The sequence below is a fragment of the Sinohyriopsis cumingii genome, chromosome 13, assembly GCF_028554795.1.
Source record: "Sinohyriopsis cumingii isolate HCF-2022 chromosome 13, ASM2855479v2, whole genome shotgun sequence".
In the NCBI taxonomy this organism is placed as follows: domain Eukaryota; kingdom Metazoa; phylum Mollusca; class Bivalvia; order Unionida; family Unionidae; genus Sinohyriopsis; species Sinohyriopsis cumingii.
This window is the reverse complement of record NC_142973.1, coordinates 63,354,272-63,381,048: the sequence shown is the minus strand read 5'-3', so window position 1 is coordinate 63,381,048 and position 26,777 is coordinate 63,354,272.

Genomic DNA, 26,777 nt, shown 5'->3' with positions numbered 1-26,777 from the left:
CAAGGAATGTTTAAAAGGTAGACCGCTCATAATTATGTGCATAATCATTTCATGAAGTGTTACGAGAGCATTAAAATAACAGTACAAATTACTCAACGAGCAATATTTGAGGTGATTCTGGATGGCGTACACTTGCGGTCAAAATGAATTGTGTTACAAAATAATATACAAGTGAAAACATTTTTATATGTCAAACTTCAAAAAAGATATAGTTGAACGCTTTAGGAAACATTATATTTAATGATGATACCATTGAAATTAGCAGCATCACCCCTGACCGCAAAATGGTTAAAACAGTGCAGTATGAGAAAAATATATATTACGTATATGATGTGAGTAAATACATACATTTGTATTCGGATAAACTCACAGTACAACTCTAAAACAAAACTTTGCAAGGTCAATCTAAAACAATCCAAGATAAACATATATAAAATCCGTGGAAGATAAAGCAAAATTTTAGACAGCACTTGGCCATTCAGAACTGGAATTAACTGGTTTAGAATCAACCGTCAAAAGTTGGCATAAACCTGAAATCATATCCACGTTTTTAAAGAATTGAAGAAGCGTTACAAATGGTCGCAAATTAAAGTGCCCGTTGTACGGTCGTTGTGTTGTCTTCTTTATAATACTAACAACAGTTCATAAAGCATAAAGTATTTCCTTGATGTTTTATTGCTTTTACAAAGATGTGCCTAAGTACATTTTCACCGCACGAGGCGACAGTCCAAAAAATAGTGCTTAAAATACCTTTACTACAATCCTGTGAGTCCATTTGCTTACATCAATGTCTCTCAGTTGAAGGAACAAATTAAACGCGACAAAAAAGTATTCAGATAATTGAAAAACTGGTTTACCGAACAACGTACATGCAAACTGTACAAGTAAGGAAGAAAATATTTCCATACAACAGAGTGTATAGCAGTCACGTGGGAAGCCAGTTCCAAATGGACATTGTCGACATGCAAGAATATCAAACAAACAGTAGGACACAAAGATATTCTAACTGTGATGAATATTTTCCCAAAGTCTACACTGGCTGATAAAAGATAAAATTATAAAAATATTACATGTACGATGCGTTTAGAGATATTCAAAGAAAGTAAACCTGAAAAGATAGGATTTGATCGGAGTAAGGAGGTTTGTAATAGGATAGTTAAGAAATTTCTGGAAACGGAATACACGAATACCTTTAAACAGACTCTGAAAAATCTTCCATAATAGAAAGGTTTAGCAAAACCTTAAGTATTAGTATTTAGAATGGTTTCACTCAAAATGAAGCCACAACATTGGCTTGCGTTTTATCAAAGGTAATTTATTATTACAATAACTGTTATCGTAGTTCAAGAGATAGGACTCCGAATAAAACAGTTAAGAAAGAAAATACATCAAAATTATGAATCAGTCTATTCAGTTATATGACAATAGATACATTTGAAGCACCTAAGAATTAGAAGGAAGGAGGACGGAAGGAGAAATGAGGAAGAGTGGAAACGAAAGAAGGAAGGAAGGAAGGATAAAGATTTAATCAGATGAGTAGAGGGGATAACACAAAGAATAATTACTCTCTCACATGTAGATCGTAAAGTTCCGAAGGATGAAATAATATTAAAAAATGAGAATTGGATAAACCCGGTCGATTAATATGTCTATTGTAATGAGCAGAAATGAAAGTCTTTGTGTTGAGTATCTTTATTACTTCGATTCATTACATTTTGGAAATAAAATCGTTATCTATTGAAATTTGAGTTGTTGTCAACACACTCGCATGTATTTCTTTGTACAACTTAAAACTTCTACAGATGTCTTGGCAACACCGTTGTATCATACACTAAAACGGATAATGATAAGAAGTATAGACTGCAAGAGATTAAATGAATTAGTTATATTTGATGAATGAGATCAAACACTACATAGGTGTTAAAAAAGAACTTAAACGTTGCATATATATTTTTAATTAATCTGGATAGAAGATTGAATGGAAACATAGTTGATAAAATGGGTATTACAGAGACTTGATTAGTTGATGTAGAAGAAACTATGTGAGCATTATTCACTTATATAACAGTGGGTTTTTTTCAACAGCAATTTTGTTTATTGCACACATTTCGAGAACAAATTGTTTACAATAAAATTGTAAAACGTCAAAAAAGTAACAAATACCATTTTAAATTGAACAGAACTGACGACTTGGTAAACAAAACAACAGGTGACAATTAAATCTACCACGGGTTGTTGATTTTAATCACAATTAAATCTACCGTGGGTAGTTTATTTTAATCGTAATTAAAACTACCGTAGGTGGTTGATTTTAATCATAATTAAATTACCGTGGATGGTTGATTTTAATCGTAATTAAATCTACCGTGGATGGTTGATTTTAATCGTAATTAAAACTACCGTGTGTGGTTGATTTTAATCGTAATTAAAACTACCGTGGATGGTTGATTTTAATCATAATTAAATTACCGTGTGTGGTTGATTTTAATCGTAATTAAATCTACCGTGGATGGTTGATTTTAATCGTAATTAAATCTACCGTGTGTGGTTGATTTTAATCGTAATTAAATCTACCGTGTGTGGTTGATTTTAATCGTAATTAAATCTACCGTGTGTGGTTGATTTTAATCATAATTAAATTACCGTGTGTGGTTGATTTTAATCGTAATTAAATCTACCGTGGGTGGTTGATTTTAATCGCAATTAAATCTACCGTGTGTGGTTGATTTTAATCGTAATTAAATCTACCGTGGGTGGTTGATTTTAATCATAATTAAATTACCGTGTGTGGTTGATTTTAATCGTAATTAAATCTACCGTGGGTGGTTGATTTTAATCATAATTAAATTACCGTGGATGGTTGATTTTAATCGTAATTAAATCTACCGTGTGTGGTTGATTTTAATCATAATTAAATTACCGTGTGTGGTTGATTTTAATCGTAATTAAATCTACCGTGGATGGTTGATTTTAATCGCAATTAAAACTACCGTGTGTGGTTGATTTTAAACGTAATTAAAACTACCGTGAGTGGTTGATTTTAATCATAATTAAATTACCGTGTTTGGTTGATTTTAATCGTAATTAAAACTACCGTGAGTGGTTGATTTTAATCGTAATTAAATCTACCGTGGATGGTTGATTTTAATCATAATTAAATCTACCGTGTGTGGTTGATTTTAATCGTAATTAAATCTACCGTGTGTGGTTGATTTTAATCGTAATTAAATCTACCGTGTGTGGTTGATTTTAATCGCAATTAAAACTACCGTGAGTGGTTGATTTTAATCGTAATTAAATCTACCAAGGTTGGTTGATTTTAATCATAATTAAATTACCGTTGGTGGTTGATTTTAATCGTAATTAAATCTACCGTGGATGGTTGATTTTAATCATAATTAAATCTACCGTGTGTGGTTGATTTTAATCGTAATTAAATCTACCGTGTGTGGTTGATTTTAATCGTAATTAAATCTACCGTGAGTGGTTGATTTTAATCGTAATTAAATCTACCAAGGGTGGTTGATTTTAATCATAATTAAATTACCGTGGGTGGTTGATTTTAATCGTAATTAAATCTACCGTGGATGGTTGATTTTAATCGCAATTAAAACTACCGTGTGTGGTTGATTTTAATCGTAATTAAAACTACCGTAGGTGGTTGATTTTAATCATAATTAAATCTACCGTGAGTGGTTGATTTTAATCGCAATTAAAACTACCGTGTGTGGTTGATTTTAATCGTAATTAAATTACCGTGGGTGGTTGATTTTAATCGTAATTAAATCTACCAAGGGTGGTTGATTTTAATCGTAATTAGAACTATCGTGGGTGGTTGATTTTAATTGTAATTAAATTAACCGTGGGTGGTTGATTTTAATCGTAATTAAATCTACCAAGGGTGGTTGATTTTAATCGTAATTAGAACTATCGTGGGTGGTTGATTTTAATCGTAATTAAAACTACCGTAGGTGGTTGATTTTAATCGCAATTAAAACTACCGTGTGTGGTTGATTTTAAACGTAATTAAAACTACCGTGTGTGGTTGATTTTAATCGTAATTAAAACTACCGTAGGTGGTTGATTTTAATCATAATTAAATTACCGTGGGTGGTTGATTTTAATCGCAATTAAAACTACCGTGTGTGGTTGATTTTAATCGTAATTAAAGCTACCGTGTGTGGTTGATTTTAATCGTAATTAAATTACCGTGGGTGGTTGATTTTAATCGCAATTAAAGCTACTGTGGGTGGTTGATTTTAATCGTAATTAAATCTACCAAGGGTGGTTGATTTTAATCGTAATTAGAACTATCGTGGGTGGTTGATTTTAATTGTAATTAAATTAACCGTGGGTGGTTGATTTTAATCGTAATTAAAATTATCGTGGGTGGTTGATTTTAATCGTAATTAAATCTATCGTGGGTGGTTGATTTTAATCGTAATTAAAACTACCACGGGTGGTTGATTTTAATCACAATTAAATCTACCAGGGGTAGTTTATTTTAAACATCAGCAGTACAGCAAAAAATAGAAACATACGCAATCGGGAGAAAGCGAGCAAAATAGAAACGTCAGAGACGGAAACTCCGTTAAATATAGACATAGAAAAATTATAATAAGCTATTTTGGAAGAAAGAAAGATATTTAAAGATGAAAAGATTATATATGAAGTAGTGGAGTGATTGCTAAGTGGTATGCAAGTTATAAGGAACACAATTGAGTTGGCCGTGCTAATTTCCGGTTTACAACGTTTTGCTGCGAAACAGCAAAACTTTATTCTTTCACTTGAAAAAATAAACGGGTATGATTAGAGACATGATCTTTGTTGGACATAAAACTGCTTTAAAAATGTGTTTTCAGAGCAAACACTTTAGTTGTCCCTTTATGGAATGTCAAATGGAAAGTTATATTATCACATGCATCTAGGCGCAAACAAAGTCTGACTGACCCCCTGAGATATAAATCGTTCCATGCAATAACTGAATTATCCATTTCATGAAAGACAATAGATTATGTTGCTGGGTGTTAACAATATTTCTATGAATTCAAAAGCAATTTATTCTACTACATAAGGGACAAGAATAAAGCAGTAACTGTTTTAAATTTCTGGTTGTTGTCATCCATGCCATGTGCAGGAATAATATCAAAGAGGGAATGATTACGAATGGTGACAATGAAATAAATATAGATATTGGATGTTTAAAACGCAGTGGTTATAATTACTCCGAATAACGATTACACTGTGAATATCACATACTACAGTTCTAAATTGTAGGGATTTAATAGCCTGAGAATTACACAGTCAGCTATAAATCATATTCAATTTGTGAGATTTCGAAACTCCCAAATTCATATGGTTAGGCCAAAAATATGTTTCCGGTCTGCCGACAGTCCCTAGTTTTCGTTTCCGAACCTAGCACTCCCCTCCCCCGTCCCGACAAAAATAAAAATATTCATAAAAAAATCCGAAATTGATTTGTGCGTCAAGTTGAGCCAGTTTAGCCCAGTACTTGAGGTACTTTGTGCATTATATATACTAATCATTATGATACATGTCAGGTTTAAAATAAAAATTAAAAGCCTCTTTCTACCTACCTTAATTTTAAAAGCAGTGCAATAGAAAACATACATTTTTGCCTTATTTACACCACACGACGCAGAAAAAGAAACAATACACATCTAAACTATTCTACTTTTCTTTTTGACAATTTATTGGTTTTTGTTTTACCTTGTTCCATACGGTGTTAGTGGTCGTTGTAAGCAATTACAAAGGGGTGACATACGTACATTGAATATCAGGGTAGACAGAGAGTACTAGATTTTTATGTTATGCCTGTGTCGTGTTTTCCATGTAAAATATAAAACTTAGGACGAAATGTATTAGATGTGCGAGCTTCCTAGTTCCTTATATGACAGAAATTGCAGTATTTAGAAGAGGTCCCAATAAAATAGCTTTTCTTTAAATACTTATACTAAAAAAGAGAGAAAGATGTCACATTTGTACAGACGATTGAAAACAACTTAAACCTCCATTAAAAAAAAAAAAAACGTATTTCAGATTTGCGTGAATCTTTTAAATGAATTGATGCAGCTACTGGTCGGTTTGTATCAAGATGACCAAATACGTCAGTCTGGTGAATAACAATGTGGCATATATAAAAAATGAAGAGAGCAATTTGACCGAAAAATTAACAGCTATGGAACAGAGTCTTAATAAAAGAACTAAGAACATTTCAGATCTACATAAAGAGATTAAGGAGAATATTTTACAAAACTTTTTAGATGTTCAATAAATTGTTTAAGTAAATATTCAGTATATTGTTTCGTGCTATTTAAACATTGCTAGTGTGAGATTGAGAGCAGGTGAGATATCTAACATGCAAGAATATTTACAACCATTCCAGCAGACGATACACATTAGGTAGATGCTTTAGAAAGAGATCTAGAGAAAAATAAATCAAGTGATCTTTGGAAGATTATAGCACGTTACTATCTGAACTTCAACATATATGGATGGATGGATTTCCTAAGCAAACTGAAACCATTTTAGTAGGATTACAAATATAGTGAATAGTAAGTAACTGTTAACATCAATATTCTGTTTGAGTTACAGACGAAGAATGATTAAACCGATTTTAAAAAAAAAAAATTAGACAAAGCAAAACAAACGAACGTTAATGAAAGTACTGTAATAAATCTGGCGTGTGCGCATTTGGTTATAGCGCCCCGTTTTAAGGAATTCTTAGATTTTTATGATTACTTGTCTGAATATTGGAACTCGGTGCGATGGAAATATTCCTTAGCCCGAAATCATTAGCCAATTACTAGGAGCAAACGTCACGGAGTGAAGTGGGAGTGAGTTTCCGTGATGCCATGGTTCACTAGTAGTGAATTCAGGTCAAACCGAATGATTGATCCTGGAATACCATAGTCCCTATTAAAATCTAGTGGCGTACATTAGTGGCGTGACTGCAGTGGCAGTATTTACGGTAGGAAACCGATAAATTACACAAAGGAATAAATAAGAAGTGACTCGGCAGATACCGTTTACGTCGCCATGGTGGCAAGTGTGATGCAGTCGTACTGGCGAAATGTGCCTGGGAAACCATAGTTTTACTGGCCACGGGTTGCGTAGTTAAAATAGTTCCCTGTGTTATGGGATAGTTGTATAGTTTCTACGGCGTGAACAGCTGGCGGTACGGAAACCCAACGAAGAGAAACCATGCAGATGTGCGATTGACAGATATTTGGCAGGTTGTGAGATCTGTGGTCTTGTATTGATTAGAATAAAATTTATGTATAGAACGGACAAGTCGGGCTTTCTAATTTACAACTGAAGTTGTATGGAAGTCTTTAGAAATTTGGGGTAAACTTATGACTTCTAGGGGGAATCGCGCCAGGGTTTGACACCGCTCGGTCAAGTAAAGGCCCGCCCCTGGCATGTAACAGTACAATAAAATCGATGAAAACAGCCTACGATTTTACTATTACAAATTTAAATGATAGGGTTAAATCAGCTGAATTTTACAACATGTAATTACTTGCCACGGTTGAACAACACTGGTCAACAGTGAAATCATTACTGACTTGAAAAGGCCCTAATCTGTAGTATTTTGGTGTGCCGAACACGAATATAACCGTGAAAAATTTGTATTGGCTCTCGTTTTGAAGATATTCATATACCTCATTTTCTATGTTTCACTGTGTAAATTTCTCCAGTAGGACTGCAGCAACATCCGGAATAATGATGTAACATTGCATAATACCATCATGCTCACATCATCCACAGTTGATTGCATCATTTTCTGATGCAATGCAATACTAATGCCATGCGGCCGCTGAAGTAAGTTGACGTCAGCAGTGTACTATACATGTGTAGGCCTATTATACTAATGCCAGGCGGCTGCTGAAGCTGACGTAAGCAGTGTACTATATAAAGCCCAATCAGATAGGTTCAGCATTTAAAATATTTTAGAGGTTGTGCGAGACAGTTCAAGCTACTGTTACATAAAACTTATTATTTTATCCATTTACGTACAATAAAGAACAGTAATGCCTCGAAAGTGTGTTAATACCACGGACAATTTTTGCTATATTTGTGGGGAAGTGACATTTGCCAACCAGAAGAAAAGTATCAATTCTCAAGTGAAGAAGGCATATCATCTTTACTTCGGATGCAAGGTTGGTGACCAAGACAAGCCTTGGGCTCCGCATATATGCTGTGCTACATGTACAACACAGCTTTCACAGTGGTTGAATTGCAAAAGGTCATCAATGCCGTTTGCAGTCCCAATGGCGTGGAGAGAGCCAAGCAACCACCTAAATGACTGTTACTTCTGCTTGGTTCCTCCTCTTTCCGGCGGAATAACGAAGCGAAAGAAGTCGAGAATAGTCTACCCAAACATTCCGTCTGCATTGAGACCAGTTCCACATGGTGAGGGACTTCCTATTCCAGAACCTCCAGCAGAATATTCTCTTGATTCATCTGACGAAGACAAAGGTGAGTCGACCTGTTCTTCTCCTGGACCATCAGCATGCAGTGATCCAGATTTTCACTGTGGTGCATCATCAACCCCACACAGAATAACACAGGAAGAACTAAATGACCTGATTCGTGATTTGGACTTATCAAAGAACAAGGCAGAATTGCTAGGATCAAGACTCCAACAATGGAATCTTCTAGAAGAAGATGTCACAATTACTGCATATCGAAAGCGCCACCAGCAATTGGAGCCTTTCTTCAGAAAGGAAAGTAATCTGATATTCTGTTCCGATATTGAGGGCCTCATGAATGCTTTAAAAATCACTCATGACCCACAAGAATGGAGACTATTTGTGGACTCTTCGAAACTGAGTCTCAAGACTGTGCTTTTGCACAATGGAAACATTCTTCCATCTATTCCAGTAGCGTATGCTGTCCACATGAAAGAGACATACGATAACTTAAGGCAGCTACTGAATTCCATTGAGTATAACAAGTACAGCTGGCACCTCTGTGGTGATTTGAAGGTAGTTGCCCTTTTATTGGGACTGCAGCAAGGATATACAAAATACATGTGTTTCTTATGCGAGTGGGATAGTCGAGCAAGGGAAATGCACTACATGAGGAAGGAATGGACTCACAGGCAGAATGTAGCCATTGGAGAGAAGAATGTCCAACACCCAGCTCTGGTTGAGGCTCAGAAAATCTTGCTACCACCCCTTCACATCAAACTAGGTTTGATGAAGAACTTCGTGAAAGCCATTGACCGGACTTTGCCAGCATTCCGATACCTGCATGAAAAATTCCCTCGACTCAGCGAAGCAAAGATTAAAGAGGGAGTTTTTGTGGGTCCTCAGATTCGAGAGCTTTTCAAAGATGACCGGTTCAACAACTTGCTGGAAGGTGACGCGAAACAAGCATGGAATGCTTTTCGCCTAGTTTCTACAAACTTCCTCGGAAATGTTAGGGCAGAAAACTATAAGGAACTAGTAGAAGACATGTTGATGAAGTATAAGAAACTTGGCTGCAATATGTCTCTAAAGATTCACTTCCTTCATTCCCATTTGGATTTCTTTCCTAGCAACTGTGGTATTGTTAGTGATGAACACGGCGAACGTTTTCATCAAGATATCGCAACAATGGAACAAAGATACCAGGGAAAATGGTCCACTACAATGCTGGCTGACTACTGCTGGACACTCCTCAGAGATGCTCCCGAACAGCTGTACAAGAGACAGGCGAAGAAATCTAAGATGTAGTCAATCACTTGATTTTTTGTAGGTAGGCTATTACAGTTGACCTTTTACTATTGGAATGCATTTCGTTATGTAAACATTAATTTCTTGCAGATTACAAAAAAACTAGAGCCAATTTTGCAATTTGACTGTCATATTCGTGTTCAGCACATAAAAATTGATAAGAATTGACTAATTTTATTTCAGTAACATGACTTTTGTAAAAATTTGTTGTCCAGTGCAATCTACAACAGATACGAATGAGAAAAGATTTCAGCGATTTGTGTGTAAAGTTTGCAGCTGAGACACGTATGTTCAGAACCGAAGGCGTTAAAGACTCCAACATTAAAAATTACACAATGAAAGCATTACAACAGAACTAAACGTAAATATAGAGACATTCAAAACTCGCTTTAACACGGATATGTGTGTAAATAATATTGCATTGTTTGATTCAATAGGAACATTGAAACAACAAATCGTTAATTACAACAATTAGTCTCAGGAGAAAATCAAACTTATGCCCGGATGTGCACATTACATGACAATTATTTCATCATGCCGCCACCAAATGCTACTGAAATAAATATGGATATAAGAGATCCAATTTCAGTTATTACAGAAAAACTTGCAAGATGAAAAACAATTACTGAAAGTACTTTTTCAGTTTTTGGGTTTATATAAGTCTGAAATCACACACCAGATATGATTTAACAGTTATTGGTTTAATTATGCTCCATAATGCTTTGCTGAATACAAGCCACATCCATTACATACTTTTCTTAAGGACTGGACTCTTTTCTCTTAAATTCAACGAAGTAAGAACCGATACAATGCTGTGCAAAGCGGATCATACAAAATAGCTTTTTTTGTTTGTTTTTTGTTCATACTTCGTTGAATTAAAAAAATAAACATTCAGTTCTTATAATTGAATTGAACAGCATAAATAGTGAAATAAACTCATAGTTTAATTACATTCTTTTATATATATAAATGACCTGCAATGACCAACTCTGCCAAACACCTACACCCCACACCCCACCCCCAACACTACAAAACCCATTTAACCCGTTATTTTATGGCATCAGTGTGTGATTTAGGAAACATCAAGACACAAAATGATGGATGTGTAGACTGACTATTGTTTACCGACTTGCATGCCTAAAGAGCGTGCGTGAAGGAAAACATCCTTCCATTTTAATTCTAACTAAAACATGATCCAGAGGGATAGAGAGAGGTGAAAGAGCACAATTTCATAAAGTGTGAGCAAAAACAAAACAAGCCATCCTTATTATACAATGTCAAGACCAAGAGACACTTACGTTTTCTTTCTGGTCTATTCTCTTTTAGAAGGTAGTATGAAATTTCACATCAGGGCCAACGCATCGGCTCACATTGTCAATTTTTTCCATTTCCATGTCTTCACTGGCACAAGTTCTTCCTCATCTTCAATTTCTTCTTCTTCTGAATTCCTCTTCTCTTTTTCGTATTGTTTCTGTTTCTTCTCTTTTCTCTTAGGACACTCTGAATCCCAGTGTCCTTTCTCCTGACAACGATATTAGGTATCTTGACTTTTGTCTCTCTTTCTTAGACGAAGCAGGTATTCTGGAGACAAATACCCATTTACCTTTGCAGATATAGCAAACTTCATCAGTACTTACACACTTTCGTATGACTCTCATCAAATCAACGACCAAAAGAGTAAGTTTTGTTGCCACTTTCGCCTGTGAATTATGCTTTCGTATGACGTTTAGCATATATTTGACCAGCAGGTCGATCTGTGCTGACTCTTCCATCTTCTTCATCGTTTGAGAGTGGAATGAATACTCTGACGCTAAGACACTCTCCCTATATACATGGACCTGCTGCGTATGAAACCTAGTCAAATGTAATTTTTGCAATAAGATGAAACGATTTCATTGAGAAAGTAAAAGGCAATGACGTGCCATGTCGCCTCACACAAGACCTGAAGTGTTAGCTCAAATCCGTGTCAGCGATTTCGAAGACGACATAACTGAGCTTTAATCAATGCTCTCCATTTATGCCACAAAACCACAAGTCCTGATTCACGCCAAAAGAAATTTCGTTCGGTCCATAAAAAATAGTATCACATCTGAGAAACGCAAAAACGAACTTCCAGAAAACTGAGAACGACGGCTTACACCTACAACGTGAAATGTATGAGTTCAAGTAGTGCGTAAAACTTAGTCAAATTAAATTTTTATAGTCAAGACGAAACGATCTCTTTTCGAAGAAGAAAGCAGACACCAAGCGACAATGGCGATCCGTGTCACACAACACTTTTCAAAATGTGTATTATTTGAGGTTTGTTCTAGCGATCTGCACGGTTAAATTAAATGTTGATGTATTTTGCAATAAGACGGACACAATTTCCATGGGATCGCCCATGGTACCATTGTTCGTGCATTAGTTTAATTTTTTAAAATATTTTTTTATATAAATCGCCTATAGGATAGACCCAGTAAAGCATGGCCATTCTCGTCACTGTGTGAATAGCTACTCAAGTCAATTCGAAGTGAACGCGGTAAGAAAATAAGTATAGCCAATGAAATGGCTTACAACGGGTGATGCATTGTTTTGTTCTAGGACTGTGTGGCATAATAATCCCTACGCTCTTGCGTTGTTACCATTACAGTGCAGACAGACTGGAATGTGAACTTACAAGCCCTCTTTGTGTATTGTACCATTTCTTCTTACCACATCAAAATACTGAGCGTCACAGTATTGGTTCGCGTTTTCAAGCTGACCATTTTTTCATATCTTACTTAAACATTTTAACATAAACACTCACACTCACATCGGTAGAGTCAGAACAGACGTGTTACAGTATTGAGGGGCATGTTATCTTTTTTTTCTTCAAACTAATAAATTTGGGGTTTGTATGAAGTAAAGAACCGAAAGTATAGTGAACCTCAAGGATGATGACCCAGTCTGTCTGTCTATTGATGCGTGTATTTACTTAAGAAGAAATATGACCTCTAAAACACAAAGAGATACGGCAAGCATGATTAGAATGAACACAACGATGTTTTCCTTCACGCCCGTGTAATTTAGAGTTTCAATCCTCTTTCAAGACAAACTTGGTTTCCTTTTGTAGGGCTTGAAATAATAAAAATGAAAAATCTTAAGCACTTTGCTTTAGATAATTTCATCAACAGACTAAACAACATAAATACCGTTACAACACCAGAAAGCCTTAAATCTTCTATCAAAAAGAAATGCATAAAAAAATTAAAGATTAACGATAACTAACCAATGAAACCGAATTTAACAAAGGCAATGACATGTGAAGAAATGTCTCTCACTTTGGAAAGGTAGGCGAATGTAATCTGTCATGCACCATCAACTTGAAAAAATTATAAACCGAGAGAAATCTGAATTCAAAATTCATTTTTTTTTTAAAAATTGCTTCGTTTCTTTTTTCTTTTTTTGGAACAAATCTAAGCACTAATATAGAGTGGAAAAGGGAAAATGCACATAAAAGCTTTGATATTTCTGAAAAAATGAGGGGATATTCCTAACGTTCATAATCACCTATATATGCTTGGACTTGTCTGTGACTTATCCACAAAACAAGATGTACATATTTCTGGTCAAGCTGCAAGTGTGTGCGTGTTTTGGAAAATGGTAAAAATTGGATATACAATTTTCTCGTGACACTTATAAGGTGAAGAGTCTGTGCAAGTGTCAAAAGCCAAAGTCATATAAGTTTTGTATTTTGTACGGCTTGTAAAGATTTCCACTTTAGAAAATGTGAAGTATCACAAGTTATTATCACAAACAGAAGTGGAACATAGGGGCTTGCAAGAAAGAAAATAACCCAGACAGTTGGTGTCATCAAGAGTGCTAGAGACGGTACCCGAACTTGCTTGCTTGCTTACTTGAATTAAAGTGATTTTCGCTCCAATGGAGCATGTATCACTAGTTTAATCACGCACCGCGTGATTTTTAATTACTTCTGGGGAAGGAAAGAGAGCCTCATCCCCCAGGCTTTTATGTACTCACAGACTACTTTTAAATTTAGCGCCACTCAAGGTGTAGGACTAACTAGTCCTTAACAACCTGACGGAAAGGCTTTAAACATGAGTGGGAATAGTCTCACCACACACTCATTTTTCTTCTGAAATGCCTCAGGTGTCAACCCAAGCAGTATGTAAAGCCCGCTACGATTGGTCGGTAGCGATGACGTCACATTAGGACACATGGGCGTGTGGCAGGTGGAAATCGTTCCACATTCTGCCACGTGTACGATGTCCGAGCGTGATAAAGGAGGAAAAAAGGTGCTCAGCAAGCCAGCGATGGATGTTAAGTACTCCCCAAAACGCCAGCCCGTACTTATTTCAAATCAAGTCCCGTTTTTGCTAATGGACAATAAAAAGTACCAATAATGTGTTTTCCACCTATGCAATTAGTTCAAATCTAACGAGTCTGTTAAATTTCCTACTTCCTAACGTATCTATCTAATATTAGTACTTAGTATACATAAAAATAACCATACTGGTCTTATTTAAATTAATATGTCTAAGCGACATATACAAGTTTTGTCACTGTTAGGTTTAAGAAGTTAAGTTTGTTGTGGTGTTCCAATGGGTCAAGTTTGTTTCGAGAATAGTTTAGTCAAGGTGGGATACCAAGCCAAATATGGTTCCCTATTTAATAAAAGGAAATCTTTTGGAGCCCTAAAAAGGGCTGTTTTTCTGCTAGAAGTTACCACGTCTCTCTTTCGCCCTCACGATCTTTCCCGCACTCCTAGTCTCATGATTCTTGATATCAGGAAATGCGTAGTCATGATGGGCGACAATGTAAGTAGCGGCTTCTACAAGTTGACTGAGGGGGTATCCAGTGTAGGCTTGTCTGCAGAATTGGGGGAGAACTCTGTCCCCAAATCCCCATTGAGAAGGTCTTGGTTTAAAGGCGTCTAGAGATTTGTAGGCAACGTGTTGTATGGCTCTTATACACTGTCTTGCTTTGTTCACGTCATTCAATGCTTGATCTAGCCCCATTTCGGTGTACTTCTCAACGAGGGTCAGCGTCCCCCTCCTCCTCCTCAACCGCCTCTATTTCCTCTTCTGGTTCTGATACTAATTCTTCAGTTGAGGTAGATAGTTTCAAATCCGCTGCTATGGTGTCTGTCGCTGTTATTATTGTTGTGGTTGTTATTTCAGCTGGGATTGCCTGTAGTATCGGAGTGAGAGAAGAACGTAGTGCCTCCGATAATTGAGTCTGAGTTTGCCATACCGTTTGTCTAACATAATTGACTCTTTGTTCTGCCACCACTCTTTCCGGGGTGGGTTGTTTGTTAGGTATAGTCGGCTGTTGACTAGATGTTATTTGTGGTCTCGAGGTGGGTGGAGTGCTAACTGGCTGGGTCTGCATTTCTTGCTCCCGCTGCTGTTGCGTATATTTCTTCCCTCCACACCGAGTTCTTGGTCTAATTATTTTAATTTCGTTGTACCCGAACTTACATTATCCATATTATCACCAAAAAAATATAACGCACATACCTAAAAGAAACACTCATTCACTTTTTACTGACCATCACTATTTTAAACATTTTGATAGGCGACGGAAACGAAGGGCTTAGAGTCACACTTTCTAACCAAGATAAAGAAATCATGTGCTTATAGACTCACTTCTGTTTTTTTTTTTCTAACTGACTAACATATCATAGGCAATGGAATGTTATTTCTTTTCGAGAGTATGGGGTAGCCCTGAAAAGTTTATTTTTTTTATTTATATTTTTTTGTTTTTTTTTGTGAGCTTGAAGCTATGGCGATCTTTTAGGTTATAAGATGGCGGCCTCCTCTGACGACAGGCTTTCTCACAGGATAAGGTCTGCTTCTTCGGAAAGAGAAGAAGAACTCTTTGGTATTGATACGACAGTCGACAAAGCCTCTGTCAGGTTCATGCTGCTGCTGCTGTTGCTGCTCTCTCTGCTGTTTATGAAGTCTGTACTTCTCCGTCCATTCTTCTTTCTCCTTCTTGATTTCCTCCTTGAAGAGCTCTTCTTTCAGGTCTTCAGTGACTTTCAACATTCTCACATTGTCTATCTCTTCAGGTCGCGATATCAGACTTGTCATCACCCTATGCAAATTCACATAGGCTTCGTTCAACTTAGCTAGTCTGGAGCACATCTTCGTAGGAAGATGAGTCGACAATGGATGGGCAGACTGGATACTACCCCGGCTTTAAAGTCAAAGCGCGGACGCGAAGGAAAACATCCCTACACGGTTTTCGAGTCAATGAGTGTCATGAAAGGGATAGTAAAAAGTCAAAGAGCATGAATCAGGATACCTATAGCCAAACAAATCACAAAGGCATTTTTTCTTTCTTCAAAACACAACATTTTTTATTCAAAATCACTTAACACTAACAATAATTAAACAATATAACATCAAACATTTTGTTTCAAATCACAAACATTTTTTCTCAACTAATACATTATTTTGGACAGGGCTGACAACGTTGTGAATGAAATTGTGATTTCCACTGTTGGAAGTCATTAGGCCATTGATGGACACTACGTTTCCTAGCTTGAGACAAACGACCAGTATAATGGTCACAAAACCATTGATTTACTTTCACATCGTTTCTAGAAGAAGAACGAGGATCAAAATGAGTCACTAAATGTTCTAAGGAATAGCCCAGGCTTCGATGATGCAGAAAATACACACAATATTGTCCACACACCAAGGAATATGTGCCTTGTAATTTCACATTATTGAATCGGGTGGTCTGAGCATTTCTTCTCATAAAGTCGATGATATCGTCTTCCAAAGGAGGCAATCCATACGAATCGAAATATTCCACACATCCTTCTTGAGGAAAGTAGACGGCTACCCAGTGGGTTCCTGGGAGATGACTGTCGTCCGTGTTGATCACATAAGCTTGATGGTCTTGAGGTTTGCGATGAGGGAGTTCATCCTTAGCACAGACGACAGGATTCCAAGAAGCCGTGTACGAGCTGTGGTTCAAAAGGTAATAAAGTTCCCAGGTATCCATTGATTTGTGTGGTTTTTTCTTCTTCTTCTTTACAGGTAATGATAAGTGACCAATTCGATTCTGACTTTTTGCTTGAAAATGTCTGACAAGTAACCGTTTCTTCGTCTCGTCTCCCAACTCTGATCCAAGAGAGCTTCGATGCGATGGATCTCTTGAGTTGTTAATGGAGGAAAAGAATGTTCACGCAAGCCTTTATACCACTGTTGCAACACGTCTTCTTCCGAGATGAGACTCCAAGCTTCGTCCAGATATTCGTCCAATTTTTCTTCTTGACTCAACATCAGGCATTTATCGTATTGAATTTGACTGGGATGATCGTTATGACATCCATAGCAATCTTTCTTGATCAGTTCCTTCATTTTTTTCTGCCAAGACTATAGCATAACAGGAAACTAAATGGGCTTCTTGTTCTGGCCATCTAGACTTCATCATGGTGACTTCTTCGTCTTTGTCTTGGGGTTTTGCTTCCTCAGGATCTTCAGGTTCCATGTCCAAAGAATCCCTACTATATAAACATTGATAAAAGTTTTCCATGACTTCTAATAGTCTAGAATGACTTCTCTCAAACTGTTGATTTCTATCGTATTGTCAAATTCAGCATACAGGATGACGTTCACCATGTTATCTGCGCTTAGATTTTCTGCAAACTGAATTTCCACACGAATCTAGCCGGATTTTATAGGGTGGAAATGTCCCTCGTCGCTGTCTTGACTTACAATTCGTTAGAGAACCGTTTTCGAAAATGGAGTTTCACTGTAACTTTCCCTTTGGTGAATGGAATATTTTGTCCCAGATCTCCTTTTATAGCAATGTTGATAGTGTCCAAATACGACTTACTGACGGGCAAATAATGAGGATGTACAAATTCGCGGTGTAAGTGATAGGTGTTTCCACCTTCCTGGTCACTGGTCGTGGCACTATCCACTTTGAAAGGAATGACACGCAGTAACGGCACGGAGGTGTGTCCCACCACGTTATACTCCACCACATCGGAGTCCACAAAGATCAAATTCAGTCCTTGGTTCAGTTCTACCGGGTTTCCAAAAGCTCTGTAAAAATCCATATTACTGTTGATCTTGGGGCTCAAATTGTTTGCGACCATTTCTGCATGTCCACCCAAAATTTCAAACAAACTACCATTGAACCTGAGGGACAATGTGTCCGTATCTTGAAATTTGATCATGAGACGATGAGCCACTTTATGGTACTCAATCTTCACACTTTTTTTTGCTCTGTTCAGTGCTTTGCCAAAGGCTAAGTTGAACCTGTCGCAATAGTGTCCACCAAATGTTCACCACTAAAATAATAACCTGAAGGAATTTTCAAGGTGTAGATAATGAAGGCTGGATTGCTAGCTGGTCTTGTATCCCCTAAAAACCCGATTTTATTGATTCCTTCTTCCAATTGGGCATTCAGGATTTCCACCTGGAAAGTGTTTTGCTTTTCGGTGATGTTTTTGATTTGTGTTGGGTGAATGATTTCCACCAAAGCCACTTCCCAATGGGCTTCGTGATCTAATGGGATGGTTTGAGGTAACTTGACCGTGTAACAGCACAACGTGTTATTGGGAAACACCTCCATAGAACTGTCACTGGGTAAGGTTAAGTAAAACTGGTTGTTATTGTTCATAATTCCAGAGTTCTGTGGCTATCGGAGGGGTTACTAGACGTCAGAGGAGTGTCTCCGCCTAAAATGGGGTTGTTGTTGTTATTGTTGTTAGAGTGGTGACTGACACTGGACGCAAGATTCCCATTCTTCCTGTTCGAGAAGAATTTCAGGAAGGGATTGGGAAACAGGTAACCGATGAAACTGCTTAATAAAATGGTCTACAATTGTTTGTCTCCTTGCTGCAAACTCAGATTGGCAATGGCTGCCCCGATGACACAATACGCCACGAAGATTTGGCAGAAAAAGACGATTTGCGTTTTAGGCACACGTTCTCCACACCACACCCACAAGGGTTGTTTTTGTAAATCTTGCAGAGAAGAACTGGGTGAAGGAGTGATCGCAGTAACTGAATCTGTGTGAAAGAGCATGATGGTCACTTCTTTTTATAGTCGATGACTTGCGAAGCGTCGATCCAAGAATCAAAACTGGGTGGATATCCTTTCCAACGCACTTTGATTTCTTTGACACGTCGTTTGCCCACTTTACGGGTTCTGCGTTCGAGAATGCCTTCGATGTCGTACACGTCTTCTTTTTGGTGACACGACTTGATTTGAAATAAGTACGGGCTGGCGTTTTGGGGAATACTTAACATCCATCGCTGGCTTGCTGAGCACCTTTTTTCCTCCTTTATCACGCTCGGACATCGTACACGTGGCAGAATGTGGAACGATTTCCACCTGCCACACGCCCATGTGTCCTAATGTGACGTCATCGCTACCGACCAATCGTAGCGGGCTTTACATACTGCTTGGGTTGACACCTGAGGCATTTCAAAAGAAAAATGAGTGTGTGGTGAGACTATTCCCACTCATGTTTAAAGCCTTTCCGTCAGGTTGTTAAGGACTAGTTAGTCCTACACCTTGAGTGGCGCTAAATTTAAAAGTAGTCTGTGAGTACATAAAAGCCTGGGGGATGAGGCTCTCTTTCCTTCCCCAGAAGTAATTAAAAATCACGCGGTGCGTGATTAAACTAGTGATACATGCTCCATTGGAGCGAAAATCACTTTAATTCAAGTAAGCAAGCAAGCAAGTTCGGGTACCGTCTCTAGCACTCTTGATGACACCAACTGTCTGGGTTATTTTCTTTCTTGCAAGCCCCTATGTTCCACTTCTGTTTGTGATAATAACTTGTGATACTTCACATTTTCTAAAGTGGAAATCTTTACAAGCCGTACAAAATACAAAACTTATATGACTTTGGCTTTTGACACTTGCACAGACTCTTCACTTTATAAGTGTCAAGAGAAAATTGTATATCCAATTTTTACCATTTTCCAAAACACGTACACACTTGCAGCTTGACCAGAAATATGTACATCTTGTTTTGTGGATAAGTCACAGACAAGTCCAAGCATATATAGGTGATTATGAACGTTAGGAATATCCCCTCATTTTTTCAGAAATATCAAAGCTTTTATGTGCATTTTCCCTTTTCCACTCTACATTGGTGTTTAGATTTGTTCCAAAAAAAGAAAAAAGAAACGAAGCAATTTTTAAAAAAAAATGAATTTTGAATTCAGATTTCTCTCGGTTTATAATTTTTTCAAGTTGATGGTGCATGACAGATTACATTCGCCTACCTTTCCAAAGTGAGAGACATTTCTTCACATGTCATTGCCTTTGTTAAATTCGGTTTCATTGGTTAGTTATCGTTAATCTTTAATTTTTTGATGCATTTCTTTTTGATAGAAGATTTAAGGCTTTCTGGTGTTGTAACGGTATTTATGTTGTTTAGTCTGTTGATGAAATTATCTAAAGCAAAGTGCTTAAGATTTTTCATTTTTTTTTATTTCAAGCCCTACAAAAGGAGACCAAGTTTGTCTTGAAAGAGGATTGAAACTCTAAATTACACGGGCGTGAAGGAAAACATCGTTGTGTTCATTCTAATCATGCTTGCCGTATCTCTTTGTGTTTCAGAGGTCATATTTCTTCTTAAGTAAATACACGCATCAATAGACAGACAGATTGGGTCATCATCCTTGAGGTTCAATGTGCTTTCGGTTCTTTACTTCATACAAACCCCAAATTTATTAGTTTGAAGAAAAAAAAGATAACATGCCCCTCAATACTGTAACACGTCTGTTCTGACTCTACCGATGTGAGTGTGAGTGTTTATGTTAAAATATTTAAGTAAGATATGAAAAAATGGTCAGCTTGAAAACGCGAACCAAAACTGTGACGCTCAGTATTTTGATGTGGTAAGAAGAAATGGTACAATACACAAAGAGGGCTTGTAAGTTCACATTCCAGTCTGTCTGCACTGTAATGGTAACAACGCAAGAGCGTAGGGATTATTATGCCACACAGTCCTAGAACAAAACAATGCATCACCCGTTGTAAGCCATTTCATTGGCTATACTTATTTTCTTACCGCGTTCACTTCGAATTGACTTGAGTAGCTATTCACACAGTGACGAGAATGGCCATGCTTTACTGGGTCTATCTTATAGGCGATTTATATAAAAAAATATTTTAAAAAATTAAACTAATGCACGAACAATGGTACCATGGGCGATCCCATGGAAATTGTGTCCGTCTTATTGCAAAAATTACATTTGACTAGGTTTCATACGCAGCAGGTCCCTGTATATAGGGAGAGTGTCTTAGCGTCAGAGTATTCATTCCACTCTCAAACGATGAAGAAGATGGAAGAGTCAGCACAGATCGACCTGCTGGTCAAATATATGCTAAACGTCATACGAAAGCATAATTCACAGGCGAAAGTGGCAACAAAACTTACTCTTTTGGTCATTGATTTGATGAGAGTCATACGAAAGTGTGTAAGTACTGATGAAGTTTGCTATATCTGCAAAGGTAAATGGGTATTTGTCTCCAGAATACCTGCTTCGTCTAAGAAAGAGAGACAAAAGTCAAGATACCTAATATCGTTGTCAGGAGAAAGGACACTGGGATTCAGAGTGTCCTAAGAGAAAAGAGAAGAAACAGAAACAATACGAAAAAGAGAAGAGGAATTCAGAAGAAGAAGAAATTGAAGATGAGGAAGAACTTGTGCCAGTGAAGACATGGAAATGGAAAAAATTGACAATGTGAGCCGATGCGTTGGCCCTGATGTGAAATTTCATACTACCTTCTAAAAGAGAATAGACCAGAAAGAAAACGTAAGTGTCTCTTGGTCTTGACATTGTATAATAAGGATGGCTTGTTTTGTTTTTACTCACACTTTATGAAATTGTGCTCTTTCACCTCTCTCTATCCCTCTGGATCATGTTTTAGTTAGAATTAAAATGGAAGGATGTTTTCCTTCACGCACGTTCTTTAGGCATGCAAGTCGGTAAACAATAGTCAGTCTATTCATCCATCATTTTGTGTCTTGATGTTTCCTAAATCACACACTGATGCCATAAAATAACGGGTTAAATGGGTTTTGTAGTGTTGGGGGTGGGGGGTGGGATGTAGGTGTTTGGCAGAGTTGGTCATTGCAGGTGAGGGCTTAGGTGCTTTCAAAAAAAACTTTTTCTTCTTCACTCTGTGTTGATGGAATATAATGGGTTATTTTCTTCACTCTCTGTTGATAGTATATATAAAGGGTTATTTCTTCACTCCGTGTGGATAGTGTATAATGGTTTTCTTCTTCCCTCTGTGGTGTGTGTGTGTGTGTGTGTGTGTGTGTGTGTGTGTGTGTGTGTTCGCGTACGTTGTGTAGATCGTATATTTGGTTGGTTTTTTTTCTTCCTCCCGAGTTTGGATAGTATATTTGGGGTTTGTATGCGTTAACGTCGTTGTGTGGATAGTATATTTGGGGTTTGTATGCGTTCGCGTACGTTTGTGTGAATATTATATTTGGGGTTTGTACGCGTTAGCGACGTTGTGTGGATAGCATATTTGGGGTTTGTATGCGTTCGCGTACGTTTGTATAGATAGTATATTTGGGGTTTGTATGCGTTCGCGTACGCTTGTATGGATAGTATATTTGGGGTTTGTATGCGTTCGCGTACGTTTGTATGGATAGTATATTTGGGGTTTCTATGCGTTAGCGTACGTTTGTATGGATAGTATATTTGTGGTTTGTACGCGTTAGCGACGTTGTGTGGATAGTATATTTGGGGTTTGTATGCGTTCGCGTACGTTTGTATGGATAGTATATTTGGGGTTTCTATGCGTTAGCATACGTTTGTATGGATAGTATATTTTATTTTTGGTTTTATTCTTCGATCTGTGTGTGTGTGTGTGTGTGTGTGTGTGTGTGTGTAAGAACGTCTGGATAGTATATTTGTTGGGTTTTTTTTCCTCTTCCCTGTGTGAATAGTATATTTTGGGTTTGTTTTTTCTTCTTCCTTCTGTGGTGTGCGTGCGTGTGTGTGTGTGTGTGTGTGTGTGTGTGTGTGTGTGTGTATTGGTCTCTGTTTGTCCCTATAAAACTCCCTTTATCCCTATCAAATACATTTTACCTGCCTACCTACAGTAGCGCGTATTCAGGTCAGCCACTTGCAACACTGTTGCCATTTATCCCCTAGTTTCCAGTACAGTGATGTCACTGACGCTGGAAATTTTGAGACTATAAATATGGACTTGGGGTTTTCCACAGGTTGTAGCTATACATATGTACTAGAGTTCATAAACAGGAACGTCACTCAAGCTGAGGCTATAAAAAGATAGTGGGGTTTTCCAAAGGAATAACCCACAAGTTGTAGCTATAAAATAGTGAGATTTCATAGGAATTTCAGCTGATTATAGCTATAAATAGATACATGGGTGTTTATACACGATCGTCACACAAGCTGATATTGTAAGTAGTTACTAATTTTATCCATTTTAGTCTAAACCATTGTAATTTAATTTTCGGGGATATGTTTATTTTCCTTTAAATTCTGGGACAATTTCGTCATTTTAGCGTTACTTTTAGTCACATCCATTTTGCCGTTGAGCATTTCCTTGATTATAGCTATTTATAGCATCATTACAATTATGCAAATTTTTGAACACCCCAGCAAGATTTCAGGTCTTGGTAATGCTTTATATATAAATCTCACGCTTGTACTAGTGTATGTATGTCTCTGTCTCTGTTGTGTTTGACCCTCTACCATCATTGTCCATAGACAGTCCCACCATGTTCAATTCCCCTTGACGCTCTACAGTTCCATCCATGTTAAAATTCCCCATATTAAATTCCCCTTGACGCCAGAGTGTATGGACCGTTTTTGCATGGTAAGTGCATTGACGCTAGGGTGTCCCTATATACTACTGTCCATGTTAAATTTACATCGACCCTATACAGACCCAGGGTGATTAATGTTAAATTTACATAGACCCTATACAGACCCAGGGAAGTCTGTAATGCTAATTCCTCATAGACCCTATATCGACCCAGGGGTTTTGTCCATGTTAAATTTACATAGACCCTATAGTGACCCTGGGGTGTTTTTAATGCTAATTCCCATAGACCCTATACCGCCCCACTTTACTACTGGCAGTTATGCCAAGTGGTAATATTAAAAAACTGACAACATTATCAAAACTATTAAATATAACACAATAAAGGTTTATCGAGATAATAAAAAAATAACAATCTTTTAGTATTTGTAAAAATAAGATCAAGGATGTTTAATAAATATATTTCTTTCTGTGATTTGTATATATCTATGATGATACCAATTTGGAAAAATCATTTATACCAATTTAATAGTAGTATCTTACTCTTCACTCTGTGTGATCACTAGGTTCCAACTTATTAAAATGTGTTTAACATGTCAAGATGTATTCATCTCTATTTCAGTTACTATGTTATACAACTACCCACCCCAACCCCTTTCTTAAAAATTAATGAATGAACCATGTTCATTTTAATTCTCATCCTAAACTATTACCGGAAGTCGTTTAAACCACAGTGTCCATCTAAATTACGTATTGATGTACTGATGGTCTACTTGATCACATGATCTAATGAAGAAAGATTTTGGGGCATACAAGTAAATCCTATAATCTTTAATTTTGAAATACAAATGCATTGCTTTATTTAATTTTTCAGTCCCAAAACTCGTTCTAATTGCAGTTTATTAAACAGTTCTACAATTTAGCAGCATTCAAAGTACTCTATCAGATTTGCTTAAAAATTACAATGTACAATTTCTGCTCTTTTCATTTGAAGTCATATGGCGAAAATATGTGCTGCAATGACCGAAGTGGGAACATTAATCTTAAGATGCTCAAATGACCGCTCCAGTGGCCTAGTGGCTAGATTGTCCGCTTCGGATGCGGGTTTGAATCCCTACTGAGTCATACCAAAGACTTATAAAAATGTTACTTGCACCTGCCTCGTTAGGGGCTCAGCATTAAGAGGTTAGTGTTAGGAATGGTCGCCCTGGTGTCAGGATAATGTGACTTGGTGAGACATGATGCTACATATCTGCGGCATAATGCCCTAGTATTAGACATCACTATAAACTGCCACACTACAGACATCGTAGCGATATGACTGAAAAAGTGTTAAAGCTACGTTAAAAATCCAAATGACACACACACGCACACAGAAGATCAAATAATATCACAAGAAAATATAAAACATGCCATTGTTTTAAATGATAAGTATTGCCCTTTTTTCAGCATTGGATTGCAGTACCGAGTTAAGGTAGGAGCGTATTGGGTAGGGGCCTTCTTGCCATGTCCATCCCACCCACCGCATGCTCTGGATAAAACTGCATGTGTTTAAATAAACAAAATATAGGCCTAAGCCTTCTAATACTTAGCTTAATATAGCTAGAATTATTGTATATATTTAACGGACAGCTTTCAGGGTGTTTGTGTAGCTCTTTATCTTACAATCCCCGGCATTCTCCCCAAAACTGCAGTGCCCCCACACCCACCCTAAGCCTTAGTCCGCCCTTGTGTTATTGGTTATATCATGCCTGGCAAACGAAAGCTAATAGCATTTTTCACACATTGAGGCAGCCGACCCGGGCTGGCCTAAGCATGCATCGAACATACGATCCTTAGATTATGAATCCAACGCTGTACCAACTCAGCTACCACTGCTTCCTAAGGACTTAAATTAAAACTTTTCAACATTGATAATTACTAAATTTATTTAAACGTTTTGTCCTTTGAATTAAAAATCAAAAAGTAATGTATTAGGGCGTAATGTGACGAAAAAACTGACCTATAAATTATTGTTCAAAATACGTGTCAGGACTAATATATACGAGCATGTACATTACGGAAAATCTTGTTGACTACGTGAGGTATAGAAATAGGTTACGTGTACTAAACGGTCCGCAGATTATCTACCACAACACATGTTGTGTTTCACGGGTGTTGTCATTACATGCTTAGGCAGTATACCACGTACATGCTACAAGTTAATCCGGTATACGAGTAATCAATAATTATGAAAAGTACATACGGGGTGTGGCGAGGACTTCGTTAGTACTCGAATCTTGAGACATCCTGCCTGACTGGGTAGTGTAGTGAATTCCATATACACGACTGGGTATCTAGTTTGACTCGAGACATGAGTAGGCCAGTAGCAAAGAATCTCTGGTTTATTACGTTGTAGTAAGTGTCTGACCCCCCGGACAAAATAAATATTTGCACTGCTGCTTGTTGATGTAAAAATTGGCCATTGTTTTTTTTCTTCACATATACAATTTAAATGCGCAATAACACTTTGTATATGGACATCGACCTTTTCGTCATTAATGGAGAAAGCCGTTTCCTTGATGTGTAGCCATTAAAAGATGAATCACATAAAATAATACAGTTCTGTAACTACGCATTGTAATTACTCAGGACTGGGATAAGAAATAACTGTTAATTATTTGTCGAGAGGAATAAAAAATAGCCTGAGTTTTTCTGACTTTCCCAGCTTTTTTATCTTTCCACTAGCGTAGAGGGCATAGTATAGCTACATCGAATGGATACTTAATACTTGCTACTTAGTACTTACTACAAAATGCTTCGGAGTTTATTACTACATTGTATATAGTGGTTTGATGTGTGTCGGTTGCTTTAAAATTCATAGACGATACATATCTCGTTATTGCAGATGGACCGAGAATATTATATTACGGCCTTTCCGTCATATCTGTTTGGTTCTGAGTTCCTTTAAATTTATTCCTGCAAGATTTACTCCCCTTTGGATCCTCTTCTTAAGAATGAAATCTCGTTAAAATCAGATATCCGCTGTTCTTCACGTAGAAGAGTGGAGATTGATTTCATTCAGATTGCCCATGAACCAAAAAGCAAAGAGTACTGTCAAAAATTGCTTTATTACTTATGAAAGGATTTTTTCTTATCTTTTTTAAATTGAATCCTGAATATAGTTGTAAATAAAACCTAGTGGTGGTTTTTACTTTAAATGGACTTGGTGTGATTTTATTTTGGCTTTATCCTAGCTTGAAAATGCATTGAGCAT